General features: G+C 54.6%; 1 protein-coding gene across 7 annotated transcripts in view; it reads right to left on the bottom strand.

The window, feature by feature from the left end:
- The window catches only part of AGAP1 (ArfGAP with GTPase domain, ankyrin repeat and PH domain 1), a 554001-nt gene that overhangs the window by 394001 nt on the left and 145539 nt on the right, over positions 1–14461 (bottom strand). Inside the window, exon 1 of one of the 7 annotated variants that reach the window (XM_030325019.1) lies at positions 9045–9095. The exons of the other annotated variants lie outside the window; for them this stretch is intronic. The gene's annotated coding sequence lies outside the window, so the exon portion shown is untranslated. Of the gene's footprint in view, positions 1–9044; positions 9096–14461 lie in introns of those variants that run through there. 7 annotated transcript variants of the gene reach the window in all.

The following is a 14461-nucleotide window of genomic DNA, read 5'->3' as shown; positions in this document are numbered from 1 at the left end:
GGATTTCGAGAAGACATGGAGCGCTCCAAACGACATTTGTTACCAAATACTCCGCCGAACACACTGGGTAAATACCAGCGCTTATCACGTTGAAGGTTACACGTCAGTGGCAAGAGGACGATCCGTCACCACTCACTGCCACGGAAAGGGGCGTCGTCCTTCAGGTAGGAGGCGGGGTCCTCTGTCCGCCGGGCAGCTCACTCTGGCCACCGGCCCTCCGGGAGGAAGCGGGAGCGCTGCGGGAAAGGCGCTGCGAGAAACCAGCTTTCTGAGATGCACACGCCCTTGGCCTGGGTCGGGGATGACACGAACCCATGTGCTGGAAAGCAATAATCTTCCAGTGACGTGAATGAAGAAAGAGGGGGGACGATTAAGCCAAAGAAGAAAGATGACTGTCTTCTCCCGCCTGGTAATTTTCAGGTACGACGGCCAATAATTTAAAAAGCTGCAGTTACACCGAGCCTCGTGGGAAAATACAGGGTGACAGACTAAAAACAAAACCCGGGGTCAGTGTATCCTTGCTGTAGCGTGAGGAAGGCCATCAGCCTTCTCCGCGGCACGTACAAATCCAAGCACCGCCACGCGTTCGGGATTTTCCGCCTCGGAGTCTCCTGCGAACTTCACAGAGGCAACCCCTGTAAATCCAAGACGATGCCGTTGAACCACGTGCTTATTAGCGCCTGCTCTCACATCCACTCCTGGTCGTCCAGAGCGCCAGCCAGGTGCGGGGTGAACCCCTTACTTAAATGGATGAGGCAGATGGGGCGCAGGGCAGTTGGGTACAGGACCCGTCTGAGCATCTGCCAGCCGAAGAGTTGAGCCTGCTTCCTCCACGTGGCAACTTCCCATCTCCCAGGATGCACAGGACACTTCCTCCCGCCACCATCGTGGCATCCCCCACGTACCGGCGAAGGCACCCAGGAAAGCGAGCAAGAAGGAAAAGGCCACAATGTCACGCTCAGACGTCCCCCGGCACCCCGGGGCCCAAGGGACTAACGGTGTCCGTACCTCCAGGGGATCAATGGCCAAACAGGAGCCCAGGAAGAGGTTAGCTGGGGCCGAGGGGGGGGGGGGCGGGGAGCCGCTGGGGAGACAGTGGAGTTGGGGGCAGACAATTTCTGACTGGCAGGCAGATTAGCCAGCAGAACAAAGCGGGAGCCACAGGGGGAGCCAGGCAGGGGCAGGGAAGAAGACCAAGAAATTACGGACAAACCTCCCTTTAAGTTTGGGAGAAAGCCGCTTCCTAGGAGAACAGCAGGTGCAAAACCATCAAAATCCTCCATCCTGAAGGGGCTCTTGACCTGAAAACTGGGATGAGGCCTAACGAGCAACTGCAAACCCCCAGACAGCGAACACAGCACCCCTTCCAACATTCCCTGACTGGCCCAGGCGTGGAAGCCTCCAGAGACGGCGAACTCTGCGCACAGGAAGGCGGCCTGTTCCAAACCGCGCGGGCTTGTGACAAGAGACTGCCTCGTTGTGAGGCAGCATCCTTTTCCACTGGGTCCCTCTTATGTCCGCTTCTCAAATAGCGGGAGACGAGTCTTCACACTCCCGGGCGTCTCTTTCAAAGTAAAAATCTCCAGTGTCTCCAATGTACTTGGCTCCCAGAATCTTCCATGAACCAGATCAGGAAAGCGGATTAGGCACCTACTCTTGAATGCAAGAGATATCAGACTCTCAGAAGGCTGGGATTCCAGTTTGAGAATGAAAATAATCAGAAGAATAAGCTCCAGGGGAACCTAGGTGGCTCAGTCGGTTGAGAGTCCGACTCATGGTTTCGGCTCAGGACATGATGTCACGGTTCATGGGTTGGAGCCCCGCGTCGGGCTCTGTGCTGACAGCTCAGAGCCTGGAGCCTGCTTCGGACATGTGTCTCCCTCTCTGCCCCTCCTCTGCTCATGCTCACCCTCCCTCTCTCTCTCTCTCTCGCAAAAGTAAACAAACATTAAAAAAAAGTTTTGTTTTGTTTTGTTTTTTAAAGGAGGAGGCGGAGGAGGAAGGGCTCTAAGTATCTGGGAGCTATCAACGAGCTACCTGTGTGGCACCAAAGGAGACAGAACCAGCCCTGCTCAGGTCTCCCACACCTTAGCCCGGTGCTAAGGTAACAGGATGTAAGTTGCAGGAAAGCAATCAAAGGTGTGCATCCCTAAGTCAGGATCCTGTTTCCGGTGCTTCACAGACCACCCGGTGTCTGGTTGTTCTAAAGCCCTTGCTACGTGAACAGAAAAGCACAAAGCGGATAAACGGCCCCGGCTCCCCATCCCCATCAACGGAAGAAGTGGCCGTCGGAGGGACTCTGACCTGGGCTAAGAACTGGAGAGGAGGGCAGGGGCTGCACCAGAAAGGCCGGAGGCATTGTTCACGGCCTCCGCTCTCAAGGGTCCGTCCGCAGGACCAGCGAAAGGAGCCCGTGCGAGGACAGGCACAGGGGAACACAAGACTCCCTCTGACATCCACTCGAATGAGCTCGCGTCCCACTGGCACCCACAGACAATCCACTGAACAAAGGGGGCGGGGCGGCCCCGTGTCCTCACCAGCACAAGTGGCATGCTACCTCCTGCCAAGTCCTGGACCTGCTATCGCACCAGAAATACATTCCGCCCTTGGTAAGGTCCCCAACAGAGGACTATGGAGGAAAGTGACCCTCGTTTTCCCTCTCCCTCCTGCCAACTGAAAATGCACCTCTTAAGATTACCTGCATTTGTTAGATACAGAGAGGCCAAATGAGGCCTTCGCAAGCCTCCCGCTGGTGTGTGCCACCCCCCACCCCACCCCCACCCCCGGCACTGAATGAGGGAGGAAAGTGCACTTCCCAACCCAGGAGAGCAGATCTCTCCCCAAGCTCTGAGTCTTTAGGCCCAGGAGTGATGTTAGAACTGAAAACCAACCCTGGAAACAGAAATAACGAGACTGTATAAGAAAAGAGGATAACGAGAGATTATGAGAAAACCAGCCAGACGTGGGCTGTTAACATATTCTGAATTACAGAGGCGTCTACATTAATTCTTAATTAACGAGAGACTAGACAACTAACGGGAATGCCTCTGTCAACTGAAAAACATCACAAGAAACAGAATTTTAAAGGCCGTCGCCTACAAACAAGTAAACATCAACACCCCAGCAGACTCTAATCTGGGCTGAACAAAACCTAGAGCAAAACCATGGCGGGCAGATGGTTCTTCTCTCAAAATGATACAAAGACAATAATCTCCCTTCTTTTTTGCTAATCTGCTGACCTTAATACCAGTTCTGTTCACCACCTGGGGATATAACAGCAGCTGTACACGCTTTATCTCAGTCACTGTCCTTAATAAATAAAAGCTTTACTTTCCTTCATTATCTTACTCACTTTGACATCATTTTTTTTTTAATTTTTTAATCTTTATTTTTGAGAGTGAGACAGAGCGTGGGCGAGGGGAGGAACAGAGAGAGAGGGAGACACACGATCCGAAGCAGGCTCCGGGCTCTGAGCCGTCAGCACAGAGCCCGACGTGGGGCTCAAACCCACAGACCATGAGATCATGACCTGGGCTGAAGTTGGACGCTCGACCGACTGAGCTACCCAGGCGCCCCTACTGTGACATCAGTTTGATGAACTATTGTTCCAAATCATCGCAGAGGAAAAAAGAAAAAGAAACAGCCTGAAAGAGATTTCCTATGAAAAACAAACACCTTATGCTAAAAAAGCAAAACAACTCACTGTGGAAACCATAACATCCGCCTTTATGCCTGATGTTGGCGAAGAGGAATGATTTCTTACAGGTTAACTCCAGAAATCCCAGCCAACTTGCTGACGGAGAAACTCCTCGTTTCCAGTTGCTCAACTCCTAGTGATCCGACAAGACCCAAATCCTTTTACCCCTCGGTGAGGTCTTCACTAACTCCTTCTCTTGCTCACGGACCCTTGCTCCCTTTTTTCTTTCCGCCAGCCCTTTCATTAATTCCTGCCACAAACGCTTAATAAGAGTCCAAGTGGAACCATAGTACCCTTAATTCTGCCGTACAGACAGGAAGAACACAGGCTTCGTTTCCTGCCCAGGAGGGGCTCACGGTCAGAATGGGCACGTATGCGGACGAGGTTATTATCATACGCTGGGATTAGTAGTGCTCTAACGGAGGAATGCGGTGCAGAGAAATGCAGTTGACCCTTCCCCTAAGTATCCCGTGAAGCTTCATAGGAACCTCTCCCTCCCCCAGCAGGCTGTCGGGCCTCTGAAGACAAGAGCTCTAGCCCCCTGCTCCCGCTCGGAACATGCCACGGAAACGCAACAAGTATTTGTTGACGCAACAGAAAAACAAGCAACGAACAAAAGGGTTAAGCACTACCACTGCCTCATAGCTGAGTCCTCGGTCTGTGAACTGTATGACCAGCCGGACTGCTGCAATGGGCTGACGTGACACCGGAAGATGTCCTTGGCAGGTGGACTTCTGAACGTGCCTCTGCCGGCACGATCTTCCCGGCCGGCGCCAACAGGTGACTATGCCGATACGACGGGCTCCACGTGGAGAAAATTAACGCGTCAAGACACAGTCCGAGCCTCCCGTGCCTGCTTAGGGCGTCCCTGGCTGACCTTCAGGGGCTGCTCTGTTCTCCAGGAAAGCAATCCGACCTCACGACAAAAACAACGAAGGTTTTCCTAAATTACTATCTAGAGTCATTTATAAAAAGCATGCGATCTCCCAAATACGGAGCACCTAATTAGTTTTAAATGCTTCGCATGAGAAACTGAATTATGCTGTTTCTTTAAAACCATGCACGCCCTTCCCAATAACAGAGCAAGTTAACAAAAAGGTACCAAGTTTTTTCAGCAATTTTATTTCACTTAATTGCTGCCTCCTCTCTTTCTCCACGAAGGTGTTGTGCTTCAATTTTTTTTTATTTTATTTATTTATTTATTTTTAACCATAAGACAGTCCATCAAGCTGCGCAAGCTGAAAGATACAAATCAGGGGAAGCAGAAATTAAAGAACGAAGCCACTCCTAAAAATGTGCTGTCACATCAGTTGCAAATTACTAATTTAAAAAGCTAACTAACCTCAGTCGGGGCTATCAATGAATCACTTTATTGTGGTAATCAATCCTCCTGGACAGCATCAGAACACCCTACAGACACCTGCCGCCCTGGCAAACAGGAGGGGTGCAGAGAGCACGCAATGGGAGGGGACGCCCTACAGGGTAATTCATCATTTATTATTTGATCTTTTTTTGCATTAAATTATACTTGTGTCAACAGACTCTGCCCCGGTACATGTGCATCAGGTAATAGGAAACTGCCCTTGATCTGACACAGAGCCCCTCTGAAACGTTCTAGGGCTCCAGATGATAATGAACCTGACAGAGAAGCCTGCCAGGGGTCTCTGGGAGGCGGATGTGTAACGAGGAAGAGGAAAAGCCTAAATAGGTGAGCATGACGGGGATGAAGAAGTACAAGAGAGTCACCCTACAAAGGTGGGTGCTCCCATCCTTTCGCCCTAAAGCCTGAAGAATACAGGGGAGAGGCGCCTGGGTGGCTCAGGAGGTTGAGCGCCCAACTCTTGATTTCGGCTCACGTCATGATACCAGGTTGTGTTCAGCAGGGAGCCCGCTCAAGAATCTGTCTCTCCCCCTCCCTCCCTCTCTCTTACCCTTTTCTGCTCCTCTCCTCTGATCTTTCTCTAATGTAAAAAAATTTCAAAACATACAGAAAAACCATACGCACGTGATGTGTGAACCTGTGTTTTAAAATAAGATTAACCCGGGGCGCCTGGGTGGCGCAGTCGGTTAAGCGTCCGACTTCAGCCAGGTCACGATCTCGCGGTCCGTGAGTTCGAGCCCCACGTCGGGCTCTGGGCTGATGGCTCGGAGCCTGGAGCCTGTTTCCGATTCTGTGTCTCCCTCTCTCTCTGCCCCTCCCCCGTTCATGCTCTGTCTCTGTCCCCAAAATAAATAAAAAACGTTGAAAAAAAAATTTTTTTTAATAAAATAAGATTAACCCTCTTCCTTCCCTACTACTGGCATATAAGTACCTCGTCTAAGATGAAGCTTGTAATTCCAAGAAGTCACGTAAACTATTTAATGTAACAATTACTTTGTCTCTTAAAGTTTTTTTCCCCCGAGGCCAATTCACAAGGGCTGAAAAAGAGTCCAACAAAAGGAGAACCTGTCCCCGGTGACAAATGTCCTCTAATTCCCCTTAGACTTGAAAGAACTTCGAATTTTTTTTTCATGTTTATTTATTTATCTTGAGAGAGGGGGGACAGGGGGAGAGAGAGAATCCCAAGCAGGCTCCGTGCTGTCAGCGCAAAGCCCGACGCGGGTTGGGGCCCACGAACCGTGAGATTATGACCTGAGCCGAGATCGAGAGTCAGAAGCTCAACTCACTGGGCCACCCCAAGAACTTCAAAGTGTAATACCGTGTGGCCAAGACTTAAAGAAAGCTAGAGGCGCTGTTCGTTCTGTATGCTGCATTTCGGTTCCACGACGGTTTAGCCGCAGTGCTGAAATCAGAAAGGGGCTGCAACGTTTCGCGGACTCTCAATGGCAAAACTATTTCTCATTCCGATGGGAGTACCACGCACTTGGCTACGTTCTGTAACACACAGCACCTCACCTTCCTAAAAGCAAAATTCTCTAGGTCTTGTAAACCTACCTGTCCAAACCTGGTTTAGGCAAGACTTTGTACTTTGTGGACTTCTGCTCTATGGACGTTTACGGGAAAAGTGAGTCTGGGTTCTGCTGTGTCTGAACGTCACCTTACAGTATTTTACCTTGAATTCAGAGCTTCACTTAAATAGCACCTGAATCTGAACACTGTGTATCAGAGGAAGCAAATCTACAAAAAGTAGGAAAGTGTAATAACATGAAAAGGCCTGAAAGCTGTGGGGACTGCATCTTAACCTGTGACAGACGCTGACTTTACAATAAATAACCCCAAGAATAGGGACACTTCAGGCCTTTTAGCCAAAGGCAGGTGAGGGACGTGGCCTTTTTTTGTGTGATTACCTCAAACTCCAGAATAAAGTGAGATCCTGGAATTCAAACTGTGTGTGCCATAACCCAGCTCAGAGACATTCAGTTTTTCTACTCAACCCACAATGCTAACTAGTGTTATGTCTCAGACCAAAGCAATTCCACCGAGAGGGGTTGGCCACAAGAAACAAACAAAGCGAGTGTTACTCTAATTATTACTATTATAATCTTACGCCGCCCTAGAGGGAAAAATTCCAACACGCCTTACGCCTCTACTTTCCAAATCTATTATCAATCCACCTGACCGGCGCCCAAATACCCAAACCCCAATACTTCTAACTTGTATCGCTAGGGACCACGAAGAAATGCATTCTTTCTAAACCGTGCGTGTGCCCTCCCTCCCCTCCACGGGTGCTTGTCCGGAACCCAGGCAGCTAATCACTATTTTCGCCAAACCCAGAGCAAAGACGCAGGCCTGCTATCGTAGGGAGAACCCGGCGGTCCTGTGGATTTGAACTTCCACCCAAGGAACGCAAACGACGGCAGGAGCAACTTTACACAAACCGACTTCAACAAAGTAACGCCCATCATTTCTGAGTATCTCAAAAGCATCCAGGGAGGGGTGGGTAATGGCTGGAGTCGAACACAGCCCCTTCTCCAATATCCCAAGGCACGTTCCGCCGCAAGGTACGGGCAGCAAGTTAAACTAGAGAAAGCCTGCAACAAGTGACTTTGTATTACGGCCTCACCTTTTTAAAAAAAAAAAAAATCAGACTTAAACTCTACTGCAGGCTCAAGTGCTTAATTCCAAATATTCTCTAACACGTTCCGAGAATCATTAGAAGCACATGAGAACGTGACAAGGTTTAGCTCCAGTTTACCTTCAAACTAGTTCAGCGAGGTCAGTGATTTCTCTGTGCTGGTGGTTTTGAGACAGACCCTGGGCAGCCAGCTGCCTCATGAGGTCCGCCAGGGAGGACTCCGCACTCCAGGGGTGGTGAGTTACCAGCTGAAAACCTCTAATTAAAAGCACACACCGCAGGGTCTCAACTACCCCTCATCTCCACCAACAGCAGGGTTAGGTGATCAGCACACGGATTTCTCGGCGGCGAAATGCATGGGGACCATACCTTTAAGTCTCCCCTCCACCCCCAACATCAGCAGGGGGTTAACAACCCAGCCCCTCCACTCACCCCCAGTCTCTTCCCTTCAGGGTGATTGACCCCGCACGTGGAGAGAAGGGGATCTGTGTGTCGCGACTTCTGGACGATTCTGACTCCCAAATGCTATCAAGCTTACCTAATTTTTCCCAGAGAGTATGGTCACATCTGCCTTCAAAACCTTCCCTGCGAGGCCCCTGTTGGAGGGCCTAAGGCGAAAGGGAACCGAAATTTCAGAACAGGCTGCCGGGCTGTGATTATCCTACCCGCATAGGATACATTACTAGCAAACGGAATCCTGCCCCAGACTCGCTCTCCCGCTGAGACACCAGAGGCTGTGGGGAGAGGCCTGTATCCCTGACCGCCGGGGTGAACAATCTTTACCGGTATGGCAATAGGTGAGCGCCGTCCAATCAGTGGGGGCCACGCCACCGGCACTCCCAGACTGTAGCGCCTACAGGGAGACTAGGCTTGAGGGTGGAGGAAAAAATTAACCAGGAGGAACGCGGCTGCCGGAGGCCGGGCGCACCACCTGTGCGGCTGCTTCCAGGCCAAGTCCCAGGCAGCCCACAGGTACCACAGCCAGGGAGCCCGCGGAGCTCATGACCCCGCTTAAAGAAGGCGGTGCCAGCGCCTGCCCTAGAAACACACCGCTTGGCGAGGTGATCTCTCCCCAGGAGGACACAGACCCTGAAAGGCACCACCAGACACGGCCGGAGGCAGGGGAAGCCAAGATCTTCCCGACCGCAGCAGCGTTACCGGGGAAAACCCCGCAGCGCGCGAGCCCCCACCCGGCGTGGCCACCCGCCGGCTGGCGGCCGGAGACGGCGGCTCCCTTAGCCGCCCCCGAGTCCCAGCGTCCTCCGCGCGGGCCGCTGCGGCACCAGGCCAGTTCCCACCACTGCCCTCACCTCCCCGGCCGCGCTGCCCACCTCTGCGCGGGGACCCGTCGATGCTCTCGGCGCTGGACGAGTGCGCGTCGGCCGGAGCCCTGCGCAGGCTGAAGTAGCCGCGGGACCGCGAGGCGCCGCTCCGGGGAGAGGGACCGCCGGGCGCGCCGCCATCCCTGCGCGCGAAGATGCCGCTGAAGAAGCGCAGCAGCCGGCGCTCCGAGGCGCCGCCAGGGCCCGCGGCCGCCGCCCGCGCGCGCTCCAGCCGCTGCAGGTCGCTGTTGTCCAGCGTGCGGTTCTTGCTCTTGCTGCGCTCCCAGCGCTCCAGGTCCGAGAGCGCGTCGTTCTTGCTGAGCACCTCGCCCACGTCCAGGGTGTTGCGTTTCTCCGAGGCCGGCGGCGCGGGGGCCTCCGCGGGCTCCAGGGCGGCCCCGGGGTCGGCCGCGGCCTCGCCGCCCGGCGCCCAAGCCAGGCTCCCGGAGCTGCTGTGGCGCCTCCCGCGGCCGAGCGCCCGACTCCGCGGCGCCTCGGGCCCGCTCCAGTGCCTGAAGCTGAGGCTCCGCCGCAGGGGCGCGGCTCGGACCCCCTCCACGTCGGGGCTGCCGGGCGCGGGCGAGCCGGGCCCCTCCTCCACGGCCGGGGGGCTGCCGGCCAGGTCCGCGGGCTCGGGGCCGCGTGCGCAAGGCCGGAGCCGCCCGAGCTCCAGCTGCCCGGTGCTGCGGGTGCGGAAGGTGCGGAAGTCCCAGGCGCGCGGCCGGCGTTCCTCGGGGTCCTCAGCGCCCGCCGCCGCCGCCGCCTCCTCCTCGGCCTCCTCCACCAGCCGCCCGGGCGCGTCCGGGGAGCGCGCGGGCCGGGGCCTCCGAGCGGGGCGCGGGTCGGGGCCGCCGGGGCCCGGCGCGGCCAGCTGGTCCTTCCTGACCATGGTCACGGAGATGCGGTAGACGGTCTTCCGGGGGGGCGTCCCGCGCGGCATCGTGTCCGCGGGCGGAGACGCGGGCTCGCCGCTGCCGTCCAGCAGGTACATGTCGCCCGGGGCCGTGGCCGCCGCGCCGCCCGCCGGGGCCCCGCCGCATCCAGCGCGCCGCGGGCCGGGTCGGGCGGTCGCGGGGCGAGGCGGGGAGAGCGGGCGCGCCCGGGGTGGGCCCACGCCCCCCACCCCCGCTCGCCTCGAGGGCTGCGCTCAGGCTGCGGGGACGGCACCCCTGCCGCCCGCCGGCCCGTGCGCCGCGCGGCCCGAGTGCGGGGGTCCGGGCCCGGGGCGCCCAGCCATGGGCCGGCGGGGCCGGTGGGCGGAGCGGCGGGCGGGCGGTCAGGCGCGGGGACGGTCTCGCCGGCAGGTGCGGCCGCGGCGCGCGGGGCCCGGGGCGGGCGGCGGCGCCCGCGGCTTCATTGTCTACGGCGCGGGGCCCGCTCGCATCTCCAGGCCTTTTCTGCACAGTTCGCGGCTCCGCAGCCTCCGCCACTCCCCGAAATGGGCCGCGCGGGCAGCTGCGCCGGCCGCGGCCGAGGGGCGGGCGGGCGGCGGTTTAAAATGGAAATGCGCGCCGGGGCGGGGCGGGCGGGGGCCGACGTGCAGCGACCGCGGGCCGCGCGCCCAGCCCGGCGGCCGAGTCCCGGGAGCGCGGCGGCGGCGGGAGCGCGGCCCCGCGGGCAAGGCAGAAGCACCGGGCTGGATTGCCGCCGCACGGACCGGAGCCTCCGGGGGGCAGGCCTGGCACCGGGCCTGAACCCCCACCCTACACTAACCCTACACTCCAGGGCGTGGCCCGCAAAAAGAAAACATGGGCCGGGTCTCACCAGTTTATTTGAAGCATCTGTCCTCCCCGCCGAGCTCTGTGGAGGATGCAACTCAAACAACGACTTATTTAAAAAGCGAGAGATCTCAGGTGCTTGTTACCCCTCCCAAGTGTACTTGCATACTTGTACTCTGAAGGAGCAAGTGCATGGCCTAGAAGGAGGGAGCAAGGGAGGGACCTTCTTGCTTCCTGTGATGGTGCAGTTCACACCACTGCCCTCCAAGTGAAGGACCATGCAGTTTCACTCCTGAAATACTGTTTTAGGAGTAAGTTCCCCAATGTGTGGGAAATGCCCCTGCCGGTTTAAGAGGCAGGAGAACACAGTGTTGCAAATGTGCGTGTCCAAGCCTGTCCGCCACCTCACCGTCTCCTATTTCACCTGTAAGGTGGGGAGGAAGAAAATCGGAACTAAACTCTCTGCGGTCTTGTGAGGACTGAATCAGCGAAGGTGCTGTGTGCCAGGCAGTGTGTGGGAGTGCTAAACGCTGCCTGCTGGGTTTCTCTTCCATCAGATTTCCCTGCCTGCTCCCTCCTGGCTACATAGATCCTGGTCCTTGATATGACCTGATGCAGAACAATATTCTTATGCAGATCAACCTGTTAGTTCTTCCTGAGGTCTCGAATGTAGGGCTTTCCATTGGCTTCTTCCAAGTGTCAGGAGGAAAATGTCACGAAGCGTCCGCTAATCAAACTGGATGCTTACACAGGCTTCTCGAGGCCTGGAAATGCAAAAGACACAGGAGACGCTCTTTCTGAGGGAGAGAGCTCCTTGGCAGGCCACCACCATTCTGGGATTCTGTGACGGCTGGTCCTGGCCTCCCCTCCTTGCCTATCACCAAACACCGTGCCCAGAGCACTGAAAAGGACACAAAGATGCACGACGAGGCCTCTTAGGAAAGAAGTTATAGCTGAGGAAATCTGGATTTTTACTCAGAGTGAAATTAAACATGCGGATTTAGTGACACAGATCAGAGAGACTGCTGGTTGATTCTATTTCCTTTTAAGAAGATACTTTAGAACAAAGGATTTTTAGAGTGGGGAAAATATATGATACCACATAAGGGTAGGCATGTGTCGTTACACATTTGTCCAAACACAAAGAATACACGGCCCCAAGAGTGAATCCCAAGGTAAACTATAGACTCTGAGTGATAATAAGGTGCCAACATCAGTTCATCGATTATACCAAACGTACCACTCTGGAGGGAATGTGGATAGTGCGGGGAGGCTATGCATGGGTCGGGGCAGGGGGTACATGGGGACTCTCTGCATCTTCTGTTCAAAACTGCTGTTAACCAAAAACTGCTCTAAAAGATAAAATCCATTAAAACAAAAGTTTAAAACAATTCTGACCACCCCCGGTTGGCTGTACCTGGACACGACTGCCACAATCACAGATCGTTGCAAGCTCTGTCCACCTACTCTTGGCGCTCAAGGTTTCAAGGGCAGTGCCTCTAACATTCCTCGAGTGCAAAAGTAGGGAACCCCAGAAGAGATCTGGCTTACCTTCAGAGTTTCAATGAAAAGCCCTCTCTGATAAGACCCAGGAACCAGCAACTTTCAGAGCGGCACACAGACCCTGATCAGCTCTCAGAATGAGGTTTCTAGAGCCCATCAGCTTAGGTGGATGCAGAGGGGGCTCAGAGAGGGTGGGTGCTTTCCCCGAGGCTACACAGCTCACTGCTGAGCGCGGAACCCGGGGTCTTTTTTGGGGGGGGGGGGGGTCGCACTACCTGTGCCCATCCCCCTTGCCACCGTGGCACTTTTTTTGGTCCTTGCGAGCATCGCCGTTTGCTTTGTTAACAGCAGAGAGAGAGAAATGTGTAAGGCTGAGCTTGATGCTAAACAGATGTAAATAATACCAACATCTAGCAAGCTTCCATGTACTCATTCACTTTTCTGTTTGCTCATTTATTCATCAAATGCATGTTGGACACTGACCGCAACGCTACACAGTGAGAAGGCAGAGCCTCTGTCCTCAAAGAACTCACAAAGTTGTGGGAAAAAATGGTGTTTCAAGGCCACGTGGTTTCACACAAAGCCGGTGTGGGGGAGGCACAAGGCTGGGAGACAGAGCAGGTCTGTCTCCGGGGTGAGCGCTAATAACACTGGGTGGGGTCTACCCTTTCAAGGCTGTAGCTGTGTGGACAGAAAGGTCAGGCCGGCTTTAAGTGGCGACTCAAACCTCACCTGCAGAGAGGCAGGGGCCTCTGCGTGCGCGGGGGGAGGAGGACTCATGGGTAATCAGAACCCAGGGCTCCTAACTTCCCCTGGGACCTATTCTCACTTTTTAAGACCAAGGCAACTTTCAAGTTTGGAGATAGGTTTTCCTATGAAATTAGACCATCGTCAAGACACAGATCCTGCTTGTCATCCGAGGTATTCGTAGAGCCAAACGTAAAAAGTAAAACCCCATTCCTAGAGCACTCCATACGAACTGCTGGGGTCTTGCACGATGCCGGCAGGGTTATCCTGAATCCAGCCCAGGGTTTGCACGTTGCTGTGGGAGGACTCAGTCCGCAGAGTAGAAGGTTCCATTTGATCCACCTTACATGACCAGGAATCTCTGGGATGGTGCTAAATGAGGGGACCTCTTTCTGCCACGGCCCGGGATGCCCACTGACTCACACTGCTTTCGCCTCACAGGAAAGCATTTATTTTCCACACCAAGCACAATGATCCCGCACCAGGCCTGACTATCTAGGCTGAAACAACCCGGGAGAATCACCTCTCCCTACTGCCCTGGATACATGGGCTCGCCCGATGCAAAGAATCAGAGGCTCAGACAGATCCTGCCACTCCAAAATCTAAATCCCCTTTTAATGCAGGCAGACCTGCCTTTTAAAAATAGAAACGGTCATGCTATGTATGTTCAGGTGGCACTATGCTTTCTTTTTCTGTTGCTCTTTAAATTGACCCATCTAGACAATGGTTTCTTAAATTTTTCTGTGCCTGAGAATAGATCACCATTTTGGCTTATTTAAAAAAAAAAAAGTCTGTAGGTGTTATCAATACTCAATCAAAACCAAATCGCAGGCAGGCAAATCCTCAACGCTGCAGGGGCTCCTTATAGAGAAGGAGTGCAGAGGGATCTAGGAATGGGGAGCGGCCGTACGTACACCCCGATTCCATCGTCGTCCCCCCCCCTCCCAGCAGCCGGCTTTGCACTCCTATTCCGGGTTTATGGGATCTTTTGGCCACCTTCCCACGACTTCCCCCGGCCTGGGCCATTTCTAGCTATCTATAAATTAAACATCCTCCATGAGAGTATTATTTCGCAAGTGTTACTAGAGCTGATAAGCCTTAGTCAAAGGGAATCTCTGGTAGTCAGCAGAGCCGTCTGCTCCTGGAGCTGACTTTCTAAGTCACAGAATTTGCCAGCTAGTAATCACATTTACAGCATCACAGCAGAACCACGTGTGTGGGCCACCGCAACCAGCCAACCACTGACCTTGCCCGGCTCTGCACTCCCACCCCAGCAGCAACAAAGCCCCTCCCCCAGTTCACCGGGCACTCTCCAGACCGGTTTCTGGCAGCAGGTTGACTGAAAGATAGAGAAGAAGCAAAAGGAAAGGCATTTGTGCTCAACCCACAATTCCCCAATTCACCTTCTGGCATGAGACTCAAGTCAGACCACCCCGGGGGGAAGGAAGGCTTTCTTTC

This window comes from Lynx canadensis, chromosome C1 (assembly GCF_007474595.2).
Source record: "Lynx canadensis isolate LIC74 chromosome C1, mLynCan4.pri.v2, whole genome shotgun sequence".
In the NCBI taxonomy this organism is placed as follows: domain Eukaryota; kingdom Metazoa; phylum Chordata; class Mammalia; order Carnivora; family Felidae; genus Lynx; species Lynx canadensis.
Note: the sequence above shows the minus strand (reverse complement) of the source record. Positions and strands in the feature narration are given on the sequence as shown.